This window comes from Somniosus microcephalus, chromosome 28, assembly GCF_052327205.1.
Source record: "Somniosus microcephalus isolate GS21.2 chromosome 28, FLI_Smic_1.0, whole genome shotgun sequence".
Lineage (NCBI taxonomy): Eukaryota > Metazoa > Chordata > Chondrichthyes > Squaliformes > Somniosidae > Somniosus > Somniosus microcephalus.
Window position 1 is genome coordinate 25,521,215 of NC_141014.1, and position 22,663 is coordinate 25,543,877.

The following is a 22,663-nucleotide window of genomic DNA, read 5'->3' on the forward strand; positions in this document are numbered from 1 at the left end:
TTACTGGTTTCAATTCACACGGCTAACGGCAGAAGCAATGAAACAAAATGGAGACCAAGGTCGTCATCTCTAGGTCGCATATTAATACTGTTTGCTTTGCGGTTAGGGTTAAAAAGAACGCTCAAATCGACTGCGTTTTGGAACTAATTCTTGATCAAAGCATTCGTAAGATCCAATGAATACTTCAACAACAACAACAACTTGTATTTATATAGCGCCTTTAACGTAGTAGAGCGTCCCAAGGCGCTTCACAGGAGTGATTATCAAACAAAATTTGACACCGAGCCACATAAGGAGATATTAGGACAGATGCTTGGTCACTGAGGTAGGTTTTAAGGAACGTCTTAGAGGAGGGAAGAGAGGTAGAGAGGTGGAGAGGTTTAGGGAGAGAATTCCGCTAAATATGCAACTATTTTTTAATTTCAACTTTATTAACCAAAAATGCCTTTCAAACGTTGCTGCTCGAGTTCTGAAAGTTGATCTATAAGCTTTTGGCCGTGAGATGTACTAATGCTCAGACAACTTAAAATAACAATGAGCTCCCCTGGTCCTCACAGACCACATGATTCACAGCTTTTATTTACTCTGTAAAAGTAACAGGTTCATTGTGAGGTTTTCAGTCTCACCCCACACCATTTCCTACACAAAATAAATACTGTGGCAACAAGAGCAGGTCAGAGGCTGGGTATTCTACGGCGAGTGTCTCACCTCCTGACTCCCCAATGCCTTTCCACCATCTTCAAGGCACAAGTAAGGAGTGTGATGGAATACTCTCCACTTGCCTGGATGAGTATAGCTCCAACAACACTCAAGAAGCTCGACATCATCCAGGACAAAGCAGCCCCCTTGATTGGCACCCCATCCACCACCTTAAACATTCACTCCCTCCACCAGCGGCGCACCGTGGCTGCAGTGTGTACCATCTACAAGATGCACTGCTGCAACTCGCCAAGGCTTCTTCGGCAGCACCTCCCAAACCCGCGACATCTATCACCTAGAAGGACAAGGGCAGCAGGCACATGGGAACATCACCAGCTCCAAGTTCCCCTCCAAGTCACACACCATCCTGACTTGGAAGTATATCGGCCGTTCCTTCATCGTCGCTGGGTCAAAATCCTGGAACTCCCTCCCTAACAGCACTGTGGGAGTACCTTCACCACACGGGCTGCAGCGGTTCAAGAAGGCGGCTCACCACCACCTTCTCAAGGGCAACTAGGGATGGGCAATAAATGTTGGCCTTGCCAGTGACGTCCAGATCCCATGAATGAATAAAAAAAAGTGTCAGTAAATGTGAGTGTGATTAATTCTGGCAACTTCTCCAGAACACAGTTCCTCTCCCCACCAATCCCTTCTCTCTTGAAGATGGTGGACGTATATTGAGATACATTCTGAGGACACCGATATCTTGGTAAGCTTTTGGTGATGTGCCCAGAATATTGAATGGAACAATTTTTCCGATAACTATTATTGCCTTTATATAGCGCCTTTAATTTAGTAAAACATGCCAAGGCGCTTCACAGGACCGTTATCAAACAAAATTTGACACCGAGCCACATAAGGAGATGTTAGGGCAGGTGACCAAAAGCTTGGTCAAAGAGGTAGGTTTTAAGGAACGTGTTAAAGGAGGAGAGAGAGATAGAGGCGGAGAGGTGTTAGGGAGGGAATTCCAGAGCTTAAGGCCTTGGCAGCTGAAGGCACGGCCACCAATGGTGGAGCGATTAAAAGCGGGGAGGCCAGAATTGGAGGTGCACAGGGATCTTGGAGGGTTGTTGTGAGGCTGGAGGAGGTTACAGAGATAGGGAGGGGGTGAAGTCATGGAGGGATTTGTAAACAAGGATGAGAATATCAAAATCGAGGCCTTGCCGGACCGGGAGCCAGTGTAGGTCAGCGAGAGCTGGGGTGATGGGTGAACGGGACTTGGTGCGAGTTAGGACACGGGGCAGCACAGTTTTGGATGAGCTCAAGGTTACTGAGGCTGCCACGTGAGAGGCCGGCCATGAGAGCATTGGAATAGTCGAGTCTCGAGGTAATAAAGGCATGGATGAGGGTTTCAGCAGCAGATGAGCTGAGGCAGGGGCAATAAGGAATAGCACAGTACAGCAGGGCTAATTTCAAGATTCAATCATTAATTCAATTTAAAGAAGAAAGACTTGCATTTATATAGCGCCTTTCACAACCACCAGACCTCCCAAAGCGCTTTACAGCCAATGAAGTGGAGTCACTGTTGTAATGCAGGAAACGTGGCAGCCAATTTGCACACAGCAAGGTCCCACAAACAGCAATGTTATAATGAGCAGATAATATGTTTTTGCTATGTTGGTTGAGGGATAAATATTGGCTAGGACACTGGGGAGAACTCCCCCTGCTCTTCTTCGAAATAGTGCCATGGGATCTTTTACATCCACCTGAGAGAGCAGATGGGGCCTCGGTTTAACGTCTCATCTGAAAGACGGCACCTCCGACAGTGCAGCACTCCCTCGGAGTGTCAGCCTAGATCAATCAGCTCCGATGGATGGGTCACAATGTCCACATGGCCGATACAAGACTCCCAAAACAAGTGCTCTACTTGGAGCTCCGGCACGGCAAGAGAGCTCCAGGTGGGCAGAGGAAACGCTTCAAGGACACCCTCAAAGCCTCCTTGAAAAAATGTAACATCCCCACCTGTTAAGTCTGTGAATTATTTAGTTAATTAAGACACAGACTAATGAGTAACAATAAAAACAGGTCTTTACTGGTTGGAGGTAGGGACTATACTGAATACAAGATTACTGCACAGTGCTTATATACCGGTGTGCTCACCCCCGGTATTACGTCTACAGCAGCCTGAGAAAGTAGTACATCTCTTAAGGTGGAACAGGTTACATACACAACACTCCTCCCTTCTTAGCTTTATAGTCATCCCCCCCATTTAACATAACGTAATAACATATATACATATATAACTTCATGTTTAACGTAACATATCACAGATTCAGTCTCTGCGGAAAACAGTTCACAGATTCAATCTCTGTGGTGTAGTCGGTTCACGTTACTCATTCAATAGTCCTTTCATGGATTTAACAGCTTGAACTTCCGAACTGATTTGGCTCCGTTCGGAGGGACCACGTGTGCGATCTGGTAGAGGTGATAATGGTTCAGATGGGTCATCTTCTGTTTTTACTTTTCCTTTTCTGCTTCTTGGAGACTCTCTGGGCTCCACTGTCAGCTGCCAGCTGCATGCGCAGTTCCTCCTTCTCTTCCTCCTTTTTCCGTAGTAGAGCCACCTTCTCCCGATGTTCCGTAGACTTTCGGTGCTCCTCCATGATTTCTGTATGGTGGGAGTCGAAGTTACAAGTTGGGCAGGACAGGACATAGTAATATTTGGAGTCGTCCGACAGGTCAGCGAGAGGGTCTTCTATGTCCTCCCTACCCAGCTGGACGTCAGCCAGCTTTTGTTCCAAATCCAGACATCTTTCCTGAAGAGACTTCTTCACGTGTTCCGCTTCCTCTAACTTTTTCTGGGCTTTCAGCAAGTTGTTTACTAATGACCTCATTTGTGATTTTAATACTTCAACTTCCTTTGGAGATTGATTGATCGGACTATGCAATCCCTCTACCGGAGCAGCTGTTTCAGCGGTCTGTTGTTCTACATTGACGTGAGTCAGCGTACTTTTGGCATCCAATGGCTGCTCTGTTGCAGTCGTTTCAGTCTGTGTCGTCACATCAGCCATCCCAATGACTTTTGAGAGTTCCGAACCCTTTTCCTTTGAAGATCGCAGCTCGTGTTCAAGTTTTTCCCATTTCAGAGTCTTGTCCCTCAGCATATGAAGGAGTTGGCTGACCGTTAACTCTTCTGACACCAGATTATGGCACGCACCTTCAGAACCTGAATCAGCTTTGATTCGTTCGGCCTCCTCGCGCAGATGGTTGGTGTGCTCCTGCTCCATTTTCTCCATCAGTTGCTTCTGTTGACTTTCCAGATTCTCCCACTCTGTAACAAAGAACTTTTTTATTTCATTCATCTCTTGCTCAAAACGGCGAATCATTTGTTCTAATTGCTGTTGTAGTTTGAAATGGAGTTGAGTTCGAGCCCAGTGTCCCTCAAAAATGTGCATATCAGTAGACTTGACAGACTCAGAATTCTCTGTTAAACTATGTTGTTGTTGCTCAGTGGAATTCTGTGCTGAAACTTTGTCTTTTGCACATGGGTTGGTCTTACCATCATCAGTTCTAGAGTCTGGGCTGATTATCTGCACCGAGTTCTCACTCTTTATGGCTTTTAGCGAATGCCAGTCCATATTTATGTTTCTAAACCACTCCCGGCCCAGTAGTGGTGGACCTCCCTCCGGTAGCACATATAAGTCCATTATTTGACTTCCTTCGCCCTTGTTGGCCACTGCAACCTTTATTGTCCCGATGGGGTACACTCTCTGCCCCGTGTAGGTTGTCAATATAATCTCCGTATCCTGTAGGGGAATATGTTGGAATAACCTTCTGTAATCTTTCTTATTCATGACCGACAATGCCGATCCAGTGTCCAATTCCATTTTTACTTGGACTCCTTCTATCTGAAGAGTAACCCAAATTGTCTGGAGGTCTGCACCCTTACCAACGTTGAGTACCCTTAAGCTAGCCAGTTCAATACTGCTTGCGTCTGAATCGGACTCCTGTTCGGCCACCTTGTGTACCTTTGCGTATTTCCCTTGCGGTGACTTCTTGTTGCTGGTCTTCTTCGCTGACCTGCATACTCTAGCTATATGTCCAAGCCTACCACAAGTTCTACATTCTTGGTTTTTAAACCAACACTGGTTCTGATCATGCGTTGTCTTTCCACAACGATAACATTTGCCAGAACTCACACCCAATTTGTGTGCACTGAGCTCCGGTGACTGTAGCTGCATTACTGCCGTGCCTCTCGCTGCGGCTTCGTGTGCTGCTGCCATAGTGACCGCCTTCTCAAGCGTCAGCTCATTCTCCTCGAGCAGTCGCTTTTGTGTATCCTGTTTAAATAAACCACACAGAAATTTGTCTCGTAGTGCATCTGTCAGTCCCGTTCCAAACTGGCAATGTTTCGCTAATTTACGCAATTCCAGCAAATATTCAGCATTGCTTTCATGCTGTAGCTGCCTTCTGTCGTAAAATTTAAATCGTTCCGCTAGCATCAGCGGCGTGGGGTTTAGATGATCTTTCAGGACAGTAACAATCGCATCGAACGTCTTATCCGCCGGTTCATCTGGTGATAACAGGTGTTTCAATTGCCCGTATGTCTTCGCACCCATTAAATTTAATAATGTTAGAGCTTTATCTTGGTCACGAATTTTATTGGCCTTACAATAATTTTTTACTCTTTCAACATATATGGCCCAATCTTCGAGGTCACTATCAAAGGTGCTAATATTCCCGTGTTTAGGCATTGTAGATTTGCAATTTCTCAGATTTTATTTTCTTTACTTGTTATCAAAGATGGCGGCTTCCCGCTCTTGCCGTCGTCCTCCGCCCACAAAATGGCGGTTTTCCCGCGCTTGGCGGTCTTCACCCGTCCCCCGACGCCGTCTCCCTTCAGCCCCCGAGTGCGGCCCTTATCTCCGCCGCGATCGCCCGAGTGCGGCCCTTATCGGTGGTTGCGATCGATGGCCCGGCTGCGCCCCTCACTTCAAAGCGGCCCGGCCCTTATCTGCCGATCGCTATCGCCCTGTACCTGTCTTCCCCAGCCCTGTCTTCTACTCCGGTTCACAAGCTGATGGAGGCTTCAGGGTCCTAATGCCTGTCGCTTCCAGTGGGGTGGTGTGGTTTGAAACCTCTCTTCAACCGCGGTGGAATAACTGCCGCAGGGTAAGAACCTGACTCATCGCCAGTGTTAAGTCTGTGAATTATTTAGTTAATTAAGACACAGACTAATGAGTAACAATAAAAACAGGTCTTTACTGGTTGGAGGTAGGGACTATACTGAATACAAGATTACTGCACAGTGCTTATATACCGGTGTGTTCACCCCCGGTATTACGTCTACAGCAGCCTGAGAAAGTAGTACATCTCTTAAGGTGGAACAGGCTTAAGCCCTCTTAAGGTGGAACAGGTTACATACACAACACCACCGACACCTGGGAATCCCTGGCCCAAGACCACACAAAGTGGAGGAGAAGCATCCGGGAAGGTGCCAAACACCTCAAGTCTCTTCGGTGGGAACAAGCGGAAGCCAAGCGCAGGTCAACCCAAGCACCCCACCCACCCGCCCCTTCAACCACCAGCTGCCCCACCTGTGACAGAGACTGTAGGCCCCACATTGGACTCATCCATCACCTAGCGAACCCATTTTTAATGTGGAAGCAAGGGACTGCCTAAGAGAGATGTGCTCAAAGTTCCTGGGGTGGGCTTTGAACCCACAACCTCTATGATTTAGAAGCAAGTGTGCTACCCCCTGAGCCACAGCTGACACGTGTTAACAGAAGATGAACAAGGGAATATTGATGTATATTTTTTTCACAGCGGAATTTTTTCTCAGCTAGCTTTTTGAACGGAAAATGCTGAGAGGCTGCAACCTAAACGCGAAGCTATGATTTTATAAATAACTTATATAGATGCAGTGTTTCTTTTCTTGTATTTCTTACCACTTGGAAGTTCCAGGCTGACTCAAAGCTACAGTTCCTTATATCGCCGTGAAAAAAGCAACTAAAACTTCTGGATTTCAACAACTGTAAAAATAACTTGCTGTCATGACACAACTGAACAAGTTAAGATCATTGAAAAAGAAAGAAAGACTTGCATTTCTATAGCGCCTTACACCTCAAAGCACTTTACAGCCAATGAAGTACTTTTTGAAATGCAGTCACTGTTGTAATGTGGGAAACGCGGCAGCTAATTTGCACACAGCAAGCTCCGACAAACCGCAATGTAATAATTGTTCGATCCATGGTTCAGTGGATAAAGAATTACATGGATGCTGTACATAAACAATCAACAGGTCTTTACTGGAGGAGGGTCATCTCTAGACTGGAGTACAGAGGCATGCGCACAGCTTATATACCGGTGTGGTTACTGCCGGTACTACAGTATACAGGAGCTGTAAAAAGTAGTTCTGACTTAAAGCACATACACTACAATTCCTCCCTTTTTAGATTAATAATACCCCCTTAATATTCAAATAACAATTACATTTTTACATGTACATTCAATAACAAAAAGTCCATTTATAGATTCAGTCTTTGGGGCGGCCTCCTGACCCTTTCGGGATAGCGCCTCTCCGGAGGTTCTTGTTCTTGGTGCAGAGGCGATTCTGACCCCTTTTCATCGGGTAGTTCATTGGGTTCCACTGCTACTGGTTCTGAGGTAGATGCTACCGGTATGTCAGGTTCATCCCCAGGTACTCGAGACATGGGGTTGACGCCTTCCTGTGACGCTAAGATCTGATCGACGTGGCGTCTCACAATGTTCTCCCCGACATCCACTGTGTACATTAATGGCCCCTGCCTTGTACATATCGTTCCGGGTTGCCACTTCTCTGTTCGATAGTCACGGGCCAAGGTTGGTTGCCCTACATTGAAGCTCCTTGTCAGCTTCTCGTTGATGTGCTGGAATTGTTTGTCCTCAACATTTCTTCGCACATTTGGTCTGAGCAAGTCCAGACGAGATCTCAGCCTTCGGTTAAAGAACATCATGGCTGGGGTCTGGTTGGTAACTGCATGTGTCGCGTTTCGGTAGGCTAATAAGAAATTGTCCATCTTATGCTGTAGTGGAATTTCCTCGTCGCACATGGCCTTTATCGCCTTCTAAAAGGTTTGTACGAACCTATCAGCCAATCCATTGGTGGCTGGATGATACGGGGCAGATGTGTAATGCCTTACCCCATTCCTTTTCATGAATTTTTGGAACTCGTCGGACACAAACTGTGGCCCATTATCAGAGCAGATCTGCTCTGGCAAACTGTTTCTGGCAAATATGGTCCGTAGGACTGCAATCGTTTTCTCTGTAGTGGTTGAAGACATCTTTATCACCTCAGGCCAATTTGAATGAGCATCCACTGCTATTAAGAACATTGAGTCCATGAATGGACCAGCGAAATCAATGTGCACCCGTTGCCATGAAGAGGAGGGCCACTCCCATGGGTGTAGAGGGGCATGTGGTGGTGCATTTTGGACCTTCTGGCATCCTAAGCAGCTCTTAGTTAGGTCTTCAATTTGTTGATCGATTCCCGGCCACCACACATAAGCCCTAGCAAGGCTTTTCATTTTCACTCCCCCCAGATGACCTTCATGTAGCTCCTTTAGCACTCTCTCCCTTAACTTGGGTGGAATCACCACTCTGGATACACACATCACTGTCCCCTGGCATACTGACAGCTGTTCTCTTCTGGATGAGAATGCTGGCAACAGTGAGTTGCCATGTGTTGGCCATCCCCTCACCATCAATTCATATACCCGTGACAGCGTCGGATCATTGCGGGTCTCCTTCTCTATATCCGCGTTTGTTACTGGCAATCGTTCAATTATCGACGAATAAAATATCTCGATAGGGTCCACTGCTGGTGCTTCCTCCACCGTGGGCAGTGGCAGGCGCGATAGCCCATCAGCGTTCCCATGCTGTTTCGTGCCTTTATATTCTATTTCATATTGATTCGCCCCTAGAAACAGGGACCATCTTTGTAACCGCTGTGCAGTCATTACTGGCACGCCCTTCTTAGGATTAAAGATGGAGACAAGTGGTTGGTGGTCAGTCAGCAAGGTGAACTTCTGCCCATGCAGATAATGGTTGAATTTTTTTACTCCCCATACTAGGCTGAGGGCCTCCCTGTCAATGTGGGCGTAGTTGCGCTCGGCTGAGATTAGTGACCGAGACGCAAAGGCCACTGGCCTCTCCAACCCGTCTGGGAATTTGTGCGACAGCACCGCTCCAATGCCGTAGGGTGATGCATCACATGCCAAACGAATTGGTAGTGCTGGGTTGAAATGGGCCAACACCTCTTTTGATGTGATCAATTCTTTACACTTCTGGAAAGCTCATTTACGTTCGTCATCCCACTCCCATGGTACCCCTGTTTGCAGTAGGGTGTTCAGCGGGTGTAGTACCGTAGACAAATTTGGTAAGAACTTGTGGTAATAGTTTACCAGCCCGAGGAACGACCTCAGTTGTGACACATTTTCCGGTGCTGGAGCCTTGACTACTGCCTCAATCTTGTCAGGGGACTTATGTAACCCCTCTTCATCGATGACGTGGCCGCAATACAAGATCTGTTTCTGGAAAAACTCGCACTTGTGGTGATTAGCTCATAGCCCATATTCCTTTAATCTGGCGAGCACCTTCTCCAAGTTAGCGAGGTGATCACCGTCATTTTTGCCCGTGACCAAGATGTCGTCCAAATAACACTGGGTCCCTGGAATCCCTTGCAGGACCTGATCCATCGCCCTTTGCCAGATAGCCGGAGCCGAGGCTACTCCAAACACCAGCCGGTTGTATTGATAGAGACCTTTATGGGTGTTGATCGTAAGGTAATATTTCGAAGCTTCTTCTACCTCCATTTGCAAGTACGCCTGGGCTAGATCAATTTTGGTGAAGCGTTTACCACCAGATAGCGAGGCAAAAATATCCTCAATTCGTGGAAGCGGATATTGCACCGTTTGAAGGACTGAGTTCCCTGTCACCTTAAAATCCCCACAGATGCGGACCTTCTTTGGTTCCCCAGGCATATTACTCAACGACCTCTTCATTACAGGGACGATGGGTGTAGCCCACTCGCTCCAGTCCACTTTGGACAGTACTCCTGAACGTTCCAACCCTTCCAGCTCTGCTTCAACCGCTGGTCTGATCGCATAAGGCACTGGTCTGGCCTTAAGAAACTTTGGGCTTGCATTATCCTCTATTTTAATTGTTGCTGTTATTCCTTTTAGTGTTCCTAGTCCCTCCTGGAACACTTCGTTTGCGTCAGTTAGCATTTTTGACAGTCGTCCAGGTGTGACGTCGTCATCCTTTTTGGCCTCCACCTTCAGTGCCTGTATGGAATGCCAATCTAAATGTATCTTCCGGATCCACTCACATCGTAGCAGTGGTGGTCCTCCATTTGGCAATACATATATATCCATTTTAGGTATTTCCTGACCTTTATATGTCATTTTCACCCTTATTTTTCCTTTGGGGTAGACTTTTTGCTCCGTATACGTCTTCAAGACAATCTCTGTAGCTTTCAAGGGTATGTGTGAAAATAGCCGCTTGTAGTCTCTTTGATTTATGACTGTTAGAGCTGACCCTGTGTCCAATTCCATTTCCACTTGGACTCCGTCTATCTTGAGTGTAACCCAGATAGTCTGGTGATCCTCTATTTCGGCTACATTATGTAGTTTCAGACAACCCAGCTCCTTGCTTCCGGAGTCTGTGTCACTTTTCTGTTCGTCTGAACCACTGTCCATCACCTGGTGTACCTTTTTGTACTTCTCCTGTGGAGATTTCTTACTGTTGGTTTTCTTCCCAGACCTGCAGACTCTTGCTATGTGTTCTGCTTTCCCACACTGTCTGCACATTTGGTCCTTGAACCAACAATCTTTCTGGTCGTGTGTTTTTCTGCCGCAGCGATAGCACTTCCCTGTTCCATAGGTCATTTCGTTGGTGCCGTATTCTTGCGGTCTCCGTTGTATCTCTGCAGCGCCCCTTGCGGCTGCTTCATGTGATACTGCCATATTGAAAGCTTTGTCCAGCGTAAGGTCCTTTTCTGATAGAAGCCATTTCTGGGTTCCGTCACTTTGTAGCCCACACACAAACTTGTCCCTTAACGTGTCTGCTAGTCCCGCTCCAAACTGGCAGTATTTCGATAGCTTGCACAGTTCCGTTAGGTACTCAGCATTGCTTTTGTCTTTGTGTTGGTTCCTTTTATGGAACTTAAATCGTTCTGCTATCAGCAGCGGTGTGGGGCTAAAGTGGTCCTGTAGGATTTCGACTATGCTTCCAAAATCCTTGTTTACCGGCTTCTCTGGGGTTATTAGATTTCGCAGTAACCCATAAGTTTTTGCACCCATGGAATTTAACAGAACCAGTGCTTTATTAGCATCTGGCACTTCATTCGCCCTGCAGTACACCTCAATACGTTCCACATATGTCGCCCAATCTTCGACTTCATTGTCGAACGTAGAGATACTGCCACTCTTCGGCATCCTTGGTTGTGCATTAACTATCCCCAATGACGCCTCCCGCGCTTCCCCTTCTTCTCCGCTGGCACAAAATGGTGTCTCCCGCGCTTTCCTTCCTTCCCGTGCTCGCCCGTCTTCTCCGCTGTGGATTTGCAAAATGGCGTCTCCCGCGCTCTTCCTTCTCCGCGGCTCAATGGCGCCTCCCGCGCTCTCCCTGCTTCTCTGCGGCTCAATGGCGCCTCCCGCACTCTCCCTGCTTCTCCGCGGCTCAATGGCGTCTCCCCTTGCTTCGCCCCGCGGACCCTGATCAGCCCGTGATCCCTGGCTGTGCTCTGCGCGTTCTTCTCTGGATATTTGTCGACGCCGCTCAGTCTAGAACCCGGCTGTTTCTTACCCTCTCTCTCTCCGGTTTGCAGTATTTTTCCTCGACGCCGCTTGGTGATCAATCCCCGGCTGCGCCCTGCTCTCTTCACTCTCTTTCTTACCCCATCGACGCTGCCCGGCTCTCTCTCTCTGCCGTCGGTCGGCTCCAGCCGCCGCTGCTCGGGAAGGGTCTGCTCTGGACCTGTCGTCGGTCTCTTACTGCTCGTTGTGGCTGGGGAACCAAGCCCGGCTCTTCACAGCCTCCCCAGCGAAGTTGGATCTCTGCCTGACTGCTGGGCGGTTGCTCGCGGTCGACGCCCGTGTTCCTGGACTCGACTATTTAAAAAAATTTTTTTTTTTCTTTGTTTAATGTTGCAGGTAGATTCGCATCAACACTCGTCGCCACTGTTTGATCCGTGGTTCAGTGGATAAAGAATTACACGGATGCTGTACATAAACAAACAACAGGTCTTTACTGGAGGAGGGTCATCTCTAGACTGGAGTACAGAGGCATGCGCACAGCTTATATACCGGTGTGGTTACTGCCGGTACTACAGTATACAGGAGCTGTAAAAAGTAGTTCTGACTTAAAGCACATGCACTACAATAATGACCCAGATAATCTGTTTTAGTGATGTTGATTGAGGGATAAATATTGGCGCAGGACACCGGGGAGCACTCTCCTGCTCTTCTTCGAAATAGCGCCATGGGATCTTATACCTCCACCTGAGCGAGCAGACAGGGCCTCAGTTTAATGTCTTATCTGAAAGACGGCACCTTTGACAGTGCAGCACTCTCTGAGCACTGCACTGGGAGTGTCAGCCTAGATTTTTATGCTCAAGTCTCTTGGAGTGGGCATTTGAACCCACGACCTATCTGACTCAGGCGAGGGTGCTACCCACTGAGCCACAGCTGACATTTAGAAAAAGAGCCAAGGGGGAGATGAGGAGAATTTTTTTCTACGCAGCGAGTTGTTACAATCTAGAATGCGCTGCCTGAAAGGACGGTGGAGGGAGATTTAATAGTAACTTTCAAAAGGGAATTGGATAAATGCTTGAAAAGGAAAAATTTGAAGGGGGATGGGGAAAGAGCAAGGGGATTGGGACTAATTGGAATAGCTCTTTCAAAGAGCCGGCACAGGCACGATGGGCCGAATGGCCTCCTTCTGCGCTGTATAATTCTAACAAATCTCGCAAGCCTGTGTTTGTTTTAAAGTAATCATGAAATTCCCTACAAATTCTGTTTGTAGCTATTTCTTAAATTCCTTGTGACCAGTGATGGATTGAAAGGAACCTCTGTAAGACTAAACAACAACAACAACTTGTATTTATATAGCGCCTTTAACGTAGTAAAACGTCCCAAGGCGTTTCATAGGAGTGTTACCAAACAAAATTTGACACCGAGCCACATAAGGAGATATTAGCGTAAATGATCAAAAGCTTGGGCAAAAAGGTAGGTTTTAAGGAGCGCCATAAGGGAGGTAATACAAGACAGAACTGCTTCATATATTTCGGAGCAACCTTGGCTGACTTTTCCTCTCTTTGGCCAAGGGACACCGAAGCTAATTATCATGTCCCACCGTGGTCAACCCAGTGATGATGAAGGAACGGCCGATATATTTCCAAGTTCAGGGGGGTGGGTGTGACTTGGAGGGGAACTTGGAGGTGGCGGTGTTCCCATGCACCTGCTGCCCTTGTCCTTCTAGGTGGTAGAGGTCGCGGGTTTGGGAGGGGCTGCTGAAGAAAATCTTGTCGCTGGTACACACACTGATGAAGAGTGCATGGCCAAAATGTAATAATCTGTCTCTCCTCTCATTGCAGATGCTGACTGACGTGCCCACTTCCGGTTTTAGCGGAGGTGGATTGTGGGCAGGTGACTGACTGCTCTCCAAAGGTGGGCCCCTCATTTAAATGTTATAACGAGGTTGCCTACCTCAAGTTTAACAAGTTTTACATTTAACGGCTGCGGGCTGGGTTTCCCAGGGCTCGGGAAACCCGGCAGCAGAAGGGAGGTGAGGAGGGCCGGATCCAGCAGGTAAGGGCTTTTTCAGAACTGCTTGTGGGCCAGGAGGAGCTGGAGTGCTTCCCCACCCCACCCTGGCCCACCAAGTGAACTTGCTTCCCACCCCGCAATCTGCTGACACCCTGGAGACCGGATCCCCGCACCCCCGCCCCCTGTGATTGGAACCGCCCCCTCAATCTACTCACGGCCCGTGATGTCCTCTCCGCACCCACCTCCCGATGACCTCCCCAACCCATAATCCCTCCCTCCCGCCTCTTCGCTCCCTGGCTGCGGCCTAGTGCTGTAGGCCTTCCCGCCCAACAGCCTGCCGTTCTCTCAAGCTGGCTGGCTGCAATCCGGGAAACAGAGTTAAAAAATGTAATTGAGGTCCCGCTGTTAAATTCGGCAGGACCTCCGGGAAACTCACATTTAGGAACATAGGAACAGGAAGAGGCCATTCAGCCCCTCGAGCCTGTTCTGCCATTCAATGAGATCATGGCTGATCTGCAACCTAACTCCATATACACGCCTTTGGCCCATATATCTTAATACCTTTGGTTAACAAAAAGCTATCAATCTCCAATTTAATATTATCAATTGCCGTTTCTTAAGAACATAAGAAATAAGAGCAGGAGTCGGCCATTTGGCCCCTCGAGCCTGCTCCGCCATTCAATAAGATCATGGCTGATCTTCTACCTCATCTCCACTTTCCTGCACTATCCCCATATCCCTTGATTCCCTTAATATTCAAAAATCTATCGATCTCTGTCTTGAATCTCCACAGCCCTCTGGGGTAGAGAATTCCAAAGATTCACCACCCTCTGAGTGAAGAAATCTCTCTTCATCTCAGTCGTAAATGGTCGACGCCTAAATCTGAGATTGTGACCCCTGGTTCTAGACTCCCCAGCCAGGGGAAACATCCTCCCTGCATCTACCCTGTCAAGCCCTGTAAGAATTTTGTATGTTTCAATGAGATCACCTCTCATTCTTCTAAACTCGAGAGAATATAGGCCTAGTCTACTCAATCTCTCCTCATAGGACAATCCCCCCATCCCAGGAACCAACCTGGTGAGTCTTTACTCATAAACTCAAATCCTCTTGTAATAAAGGCCAACATACCATTTGCTTTCCTAATCGCTTGTTGTACCTGCATGTTAACTTTCAGTGATTAGTGTACAAGGACACCCAGGTCCCACTGATCATCAACTTTTCCCAATCTCTCACCATTTAAAAAATACTCTGCTTTTCTATTTTCCTACCAAAGTGGATAACTTCACATTTCTCCACATTATATTCCATTTGCCATGTTCTTGCCCACTCACTTAGCCTGTCTATATCCCCTTGAAGCCTCCTTGCATCCTCCTCACAACTTACATTCCCACCCAGCTTTATATCATCAGCAAACTTGCATATATTACATTTGGTCCCTTCATCCCAATCATTGATGTAGATTGTGAATAGCTGAGGCCCAAGCACTGATCCTTGCGGTACCCCACTAGTTACAGCCTGCCGACCCAAAAATTACCCATTTATTCTTATTCTCTGTTTTCTGTCCGTTAACCAATCCTCAATCCATGCTAGTATATTACCCCCAATCCCATGAGCCCTAATTTTGCTTAATAACCTCTTGTGTGGCACCTTATCGAATGCCTTCTGAAAATCCAAATGCACCACATCCACTGGTTCCCCTTTATCTATTCTGCTCATTACAACTTCAAAAAACTCTAACAGATTTGTTAAACACGATTTCCCTTTCATAAATCCGTGTTGACTCTGCCCAATCCTATTATTATTTTCTAAGTGCCCTGTTACCACATCCTTAATAATAGATTCCAGCATTTTCCCTACTACTGATGCCAGGCTAACTGACCTGTAGTTCCACGTTTTCTCTCTCCCTCCTTTCTTAAATAGTGGGGTTACATTTGCTACCTTCCAATCCGCGGGAACCGTTCTAGAATCTATGGAATTTTGGAAGATGACAACCAATGCATCCAGTATCTCTATAACCACCTCTTTCAAAACCGTAGGATGTAGGCCATCAGGTCCAGGGGATTTATTGTCTTTCAGTCCCATTAATTTCTCCAGTACTTTTTTTTTACTAATACTAATTTCTTTCAGTTCCTCATTCTCGCTAGAGCCTTGGTTCACCACTATCTTCGGGAAGTTTTTTGCATCTTCTTCCGTGAAGACAGACACAAAGTATTTGTTTAATTTCTCTGCCACTTGCCATAGAGGGAGTGCAGCGAAGGTTCACCAGACTGATTCCTGGGATGGCAGGACTGTCGTATGAGGAGAGATTGGGTCGACTAGGCCTGTATTCATTAGAGTTTAGAAGAATGAGAGGGAATCTCATTGAAATGTATAAAATTCTGACAGGGCTAGACAGACTGGATGCAGGGAGGATGTTTCCCCTGGCTGGGGGGCCTAGAACGAGGGGTCACAGTCTCAGGATACGGGGTAGGACATTTAGGACTGAGATGAGGAGAAGTTTCTTCACTCAGACGGTGGTGAACCTGTGGAATTCTCTACCACAGAAGGCTGTGGAGGCCAAGTCACTGAATATATTTAAGAAGGAGATAGATAGATTTCTAGACACAAAAGGCATCAAGGGGTATGGGGAGAGAGCGGGAATATGGTATTGAGATAGAGGATCAACCATGATCATATTGAATGGCGGAGCAGGCTCGAAGGGCTGAATGGCCGACTCCTGCTCCTATTTTTCTATGTTTCTATTTCCTTATTTCCCATTATAATTTCTCCTGTCTCAGCCTGTAAGGGACCCACATTTACTTTTCCTTTTCACATACCTATAAAAGTTTTTACAGTCTGTTTTTATGGCCTAGAAATTCACTAGCCTTAGCGCCGCTTTTGAGGCGCTAGAGGGACTAGCGCCAGAGTTATGGCCATTTGAAAAATTGAGTGGGGCCCTAAAGCGGCGTTGCACCGGTAGCGCTGCGCCGGCACCGATGACGTCATCGGTGTGCGCAGCGTCCCGGTTGCCGTGGTAACACGCCCGAACTCCGAAATTGAGTTGCGGCCGCCTCGCCCGTGGCAGCCGCAAGCAACGTTCTGTAAAAGGTGCCTTGCTGAAGTTAGCGCCGGTGCATTAAGGTCGCGCGGCGGCCGGCCGCTTCCCCGACGGCCGCCTGCCCGCACCTCCCTCCCCGGACTCCTCCAAGACCCCCCCGCGGCACAGATGCGTGTGGGCCGCGAGCCCGGCACTTCTCCGAGGTGCCGGGCTCATTTTTATTCAGCCGTCAACGGCCAGCGGTCGGGTGCAGGCAGCTCCTCCTTAACGGAAGGAGGAGGCCTGCACTTCCCCAGCCTGCCGCACCGCATCGGGCGCCGCAGCGCCGGAACAGCGCCGCAATGGGGCAGGTAGTGCCCATTGGGAGGCGCTGAAACCCTCCAGTAGCGCCGGCAGCCGTTTGGGCGCGGCGCTACTGAATTTTTGGCGCGCGCAGGGGGACTTCGCGCCAGCACTAACTTCCGGCGCTAAAGCCCTGGCTGCGCCAAAACCCAATTTCTAGGCCCATGTGTCTCACTAGTTTACTCTCATATTCTATTTTCCCTTTCTTTATCAATTTCTTGGTCCTCCTTTGCTGAATTCTAAAATCCTCCCAATCCTCAGGCTTACTACTCTTTTTGGCAACATTATACACCTCTTCCTTTGATCTAATACTATCTTTAACTTCTCTTGTTAGCCATGGTTGGACCACTTTTCCTGTGGGATTTTTGTGCCTTAAAGGGATGTCTTAAATTATGTATTCTTTAAATGCTAGTCATTGCTTCTCTACCATCATACCTTTTAATGTAGTTTCCCAGTCTACCTTAGCCAACTCGCCCCTCATACCTATGTATTTTGCTTTGTTCAGATTTAGGACCCTAGTTTTGGATTTAACTAAATCACTTTCAAATACAATATAAAATTCTATCATATTATGGTCACGCTTCCCTAAAGGCCCCTTTACTACCACGTTATTAATTAACCCTTTCTCATTGCACAATACTAGATCTAAAATAGTCTGTTCCCTAGTTGGTTCCTCAACATACTGATCTAGAAAACTATCTTGCATACATTCCATGAATTCGTCCTCTGCACTATTACTGCAAATTTGGTTTGCCCAGTCTATATGTAGATTAAAGTCCCCCATGATTACTGTATTACCCTTATTACATGCGCCTCTAATTTCCTGTTTTATACTTTTTTGGGGGCCTATAAACAACTCCCACCAATGTTTTCTGCCCCTTGCTGTTTCTTAGCTCCACCTAAACTGATTGTACTTCTTGTTTTTTGGAGCCAAGATCCTTTCTCTCTACTGTCTTTATCCCAACCTTTATTATCAGGGCTACCCCGCCTCCTTTTCCATTTTGCCTATCTCTTCTAATAGTTATGTATCCTGGAATATTTAGTTCCCAATCTTGGCCACTTTGCAACCACGTCTCCGTTTTGGCTATTAGATCAAACCTGTTAATTTCTATCTGCACTATTAATTCATCTATTTTGTTGTGAATGCTTCGCGCAGTCAGATATCGTGCCTTTAGCTTTGTTATTTCTATTTTTCCCTGATGTCACCTTAGTCACTGATGCCTTATTACCTTTGTAACTCTCTCTGTCCTTTTCTGACCCACTCTGCTTATTTTCACCCAAAACTCTGCTCTGCTCTAGAGCCTTGACATTTCTCTCGCTGCTTTTAAATTTACTCATTCCTGAATCCTCCCACTCCCCTCCTTCGTTAGTTTAAAACCCTGTCTACTGCCCTGGTTATTCGGTTCGTCAGGACACTGGACCCAGCCCAGTTTAAGTGGAGCCTGTCCCAATGGAACAGCTCCCTCTTTCCCCAGTACTGGTGCCAGTGCCCCATGAACTGAAACCCCTTCCTCCCACACTACTCTTTGAGCCATGCATTTAAACCTCTAATCTGTTTGTCCCTACATTAGTTTGCGCGTGGCTCAGGTAACAATCCAGAGATGATTACTCCTCTCTAATTTTTAGACCCTGCCCCCCAGTCCTAGAATCCCCAACCAGCAGAAATAGTTTCTCTACCCTGTTCCCCTTAATATCTTGAAAACAAATCTTCCAGTTTTCCCGGCCACTACACCTCACGCCCCCCGCCACCTGCTCCCTCCCCTTAAATATCGGGGCCAATGTTTTGTTTCTGCTCAATGCTGCTTCTGACTTTGCACAATACATTGGGAATTTGTACACAGTAAGGGCATTTTGTGTTGTTTGCATTTTTTGCCAGTGTACAGAAGAGGTTGAAACTGCTGAGAAATCTGTGTGAAATGGAAGCAGCCATAACCTGACGTCACTGAGTTGCGGGGACATTAGTTCAGTGACCTGGGTTTCATTCCAATCCGAACAGATAGCATGAAAGGCTTGGCTCCACAGGTTGTCCAAAGTGAAACAACCTGGAGATAATCTTAACCAAATTTTAAAAGTGTGCGCAGGCGCCCAGCAGGAAATGACCTAGGACGCAGGTCAAATTGACAATCTCGCTGAGCTATGGAGAATGGAACTGCCACTCCAGTCTAGTGAGGGGCTACTCAACTATACATAATCACAGGGAAAAGACAGAGGCAGCGGATCTGAGCGAGAGTGGAGGCGGAGCAAATAAGCAGAGGAAGACACGAGAGCAGAGGCAGCGGACCTGAGCGAGAGCGGAGGCAGCGGATCTGAGCGAGAGTGGAGGCAGCGGATCTGAGCGAGAGCGGAGGCGGAGCAAATAAACAGAGGAAGGCCCGAGAGCGGAGGCAGCGGACCTGAGCGAGAGCGGAGGCGGAGCAAATAAATAGAGGAAGGCCCGAGAGCGGAGGCAGCGGATCTGAGCGAGAGCGGAGGCAGAGCAAATAAACAGAGGAAGGCCCGAGAGCGGAGGCAGCGGACCTGAGCGAGAGCGGAGGCGGAGCAAATAAATAGAGGAAGGCCCGAGAGCGGAGGCAGCGGACCTGAGCGAGAGCGGAGGCGGAGCAAATAAACAGAGGAAGGCCCGAGAGCGGAGGCAGCGGACCTGAGCGAGAGCGGAGGCGGAGCAAATAAACAGAGGAAGGCCCGAGAGCGGAGGCAGCGGATCTGAGCGAGAGTGGAGGTGGAGCAAATAAACAGAGGAAGGCCCGAGAGCGGAGGCAGCAGACCTGAGCGAGAGCGGAGGCAGCGGATCTGAGTGAGAACGGAGGTGGAGCAAATAAACAGAGGAAGGCCCGAGAGCGGAGGCAGCGGACCTGAGCGAGAGCGGAGGCAGAGCAAATAAACAGAGGACGGCCCGAGAGCGGAGGCAGCGGACCTGAGCGAGAGCGGAGGCGGAGCAAATAAACAGAGGAAGGCCCGAGAGCGGAGGCAGCGGACCTGAGCGAGAGCGGAGGCGGAGCAAATAAACAGAGGAAGGCCCGAGAGCGGAGGCAGCGGACCTGAGCGAGAGCGGAGGCAGAGCAAATAAACAGAGGACGGCCCGAGAGCGGAGGCAGCGGATCTGAGCGAGAGCGGAGGCGGAGCAAATAAATAGAGGAAGGCCCGAGAGCGGAGGCAGCGGACCTGAGTGAGAGCGGAGGCAGCGGACCTGAGCAAGAGCGGAGGCGGAGCAAATAAACGGAGGAAGGCCCGAGAGCGGAGGCAGCGGACCTGAGCGAGAGCGGAGGCGGAGCAAATAAACAGAGGGCGGCCCGAGAGCAGAGGCAGTGGACCTGAGCGAGAGCGGAGGCAGAGCAAATAAACAGAGGACGGCCCGAGAGCGGAGGCAGCGGACCTGAGCGAGAGCGGAGGCGGAGCAAATAAACAGAGGACGGCCCGAGAGCGGAGGCAGCGGACCTGAGCGAGAGCGGAGGCAGCGGACCTGAGCAAGAGCGGAGGCAGAGCAAATAAACAGAGGACGGCCCGAGAGCGGAGGCAGCGGACCTGAGCGAGAGCGGAGGCAGCGGACCTGACAACAAAAACAAGGATTGACGTCACAGGAAAGCAGGGAAGTGATTGGTTGGTCAGTATTTCTCTCTTGTCGTGGGCAATTGGCATTGGCTTAAATTAAGAGCCGGGATCAAAAACTAAGGCCTAGAAATTTGGTGGGCTGCGCCACCAGTTAGCGCCTAAAGAGGGCACTCAGTGGCTTTAGCGGCACTGGCCACGCCTCCCGCGAAATTTAGCGGGGCGCTAATGGCGGCGTTAGCCTGTAGCGCTGCGCCGCCATCGATTATGTCATCGGTGGGCGCAGCACCCTGCTACCACCCCGAATGCGATATTGGGTCGTGCCCCCCCCCGTAGCGCCGGTCGCAAATCGCGACCGGTTCAGGGGGCCTGCCTGTGGCGGTAGTGGCGCAAATTAAAGGGGAGGTGCGGGGCGGCCATTTTTTTCAGCGGCCGCCTGCCAGCACCTCCTCGCGCCGCCCTCCCCGGCCTCCTGATTCCCCCCCCGGGCAGTGCCGGCTGTGTCCCGAGAGCCCGGCACTTCTCCTCGGTGCCGGGCTCTTTTGCCGGCACTCGCGATCGGTGATCCCGCTGCTGCAGGCCCCGCCCCTTTAAGAAGGGGAGGAAGGCCTGCAGTACCGCAGCGCGCCGTGCCGCAGCATGTGGCGCTGCGGCACGTTGCGCAGCGATATTCAGTTTCAGCGCCCCAAGAGAGACGCGGGGTGCCTCGAGTAGCGCCCCGTGTCCCTCAAACTGAATATCGGGCTGGCGCTCCCGGCTCCTTCCGGGGTGGGACTTCCAGCGCCCAAGCGAGCTTGGCGCCCCAAACGCAGCGCCACCGAATTTTTAGCCCTAAACGTTCAAAACTTATTAGAGATGGCAGGGCAGGAGATGTGTTGCTGCTGCAACATGTGGGAGCTGGTGGACACCATTGAGGTCCGCGGCGACCACATTTGCAGTAAGTGTTGGTTGCTCGAGGAACTTCAGCTCCATGTGGATGAGCTGGAGTCCGAGCTTCAAACACTGAGACACATCAGGGAGGGGGAGAGTTACCTGGACGCTGTGCTCCAGGAGGCAGCCACACCCCCTTAGATTGAGTCATTCAAATTTGGTCCGTGGTCAGGGACAGGTGGGTGTGACTACGAGCGAGGCAGGTATGGGGACCCAGGAGGTAGTGGTGGAGGAGCCTCAGGTTATGGGGAGCGGGCAGGAAAGTGGAGTTGAGGCCAAGATCAGATCAGCCATGATCTTATTGAATGGCGGAGCAGGCTCGAGGGGCCGAATGACCTACTCCTGCTCCTATGTCTTATGTATAACCTGACAGAAGGAAGGGCTTGATTGCCGGAATGTCCTTTCACAAGTTCACAAGATAACTACAGATGAGCACAGTCACCTTAGCTCATCCAGCCAGATATGTAGATCATCAATCAATGATGCTAAGATTTGCATCTCCACTATCTTCACTAGACAACCATTCCAAGTGCTGGTCACTCTTTGTGCGAAGAAATGCTCCTGACGTCAGTCCTACTCTCTTGTCTTGCCTTGAAACAGTGCTCTGATTTACGCTGCTTGCACCTTTTAATCATCAGAGGATTTGAGTATAAGAGTAAAGACGTCTTACTGCAATTATATAGGGCCCTGGTGAGACCACACCTGGAGTACTGTGTACAGTTTTGGTCTCCTTACCTAAGGAAGGATATACCTGCCATAGAGGGAGTGCAACAATAGGTTCACCAGGCTGATTCCTGGGATGGGGGGATTGTCCTATGAGGAGAGATTGAGTAGACTAGGCCTATATTTTCTAGAGTTTAGAAGAATGAGAGGTGATCTCATTGAAACATACAAAATTCTTACAGGGCTTGACAGGGTAGATGCAGGGAGGATGTTTCTCCTGGCTGGGGAGTCTAGAACCAGGGGTCACAGTCTCAGAATAAGGGGTCGGCCATTTAGGACTGAGATGAGGAGAAATTTCTTCACTCAGAGGGCGGTGAATCTTTGGAATTCTCTACCCCAGAGGGCTGTGGAGGCTCAGTTGTTGAGTATATTCAAGACAGAGATCGATAGAATCTTGGATATTAAGGGAATCAAGGGATATGGGGATCGGGTCGGAAAGTGGAGTTGAGGTCAAAGATCAGCCATGATCTTACTGAATGGCCGAATTAAAAAAAAATGTTTTTATTCGTTCCTGGGATGTGGGCGTTGCTGGCAAGGCCAGCATTTATTGCCCACCCCTAATAGCCCTTGAGAAGGTGGTGGTGAGCCGCCTTCTTGAACCTCTGCACTCCGTGTGGTGCTACCGAAGAAGCCTTGGCGA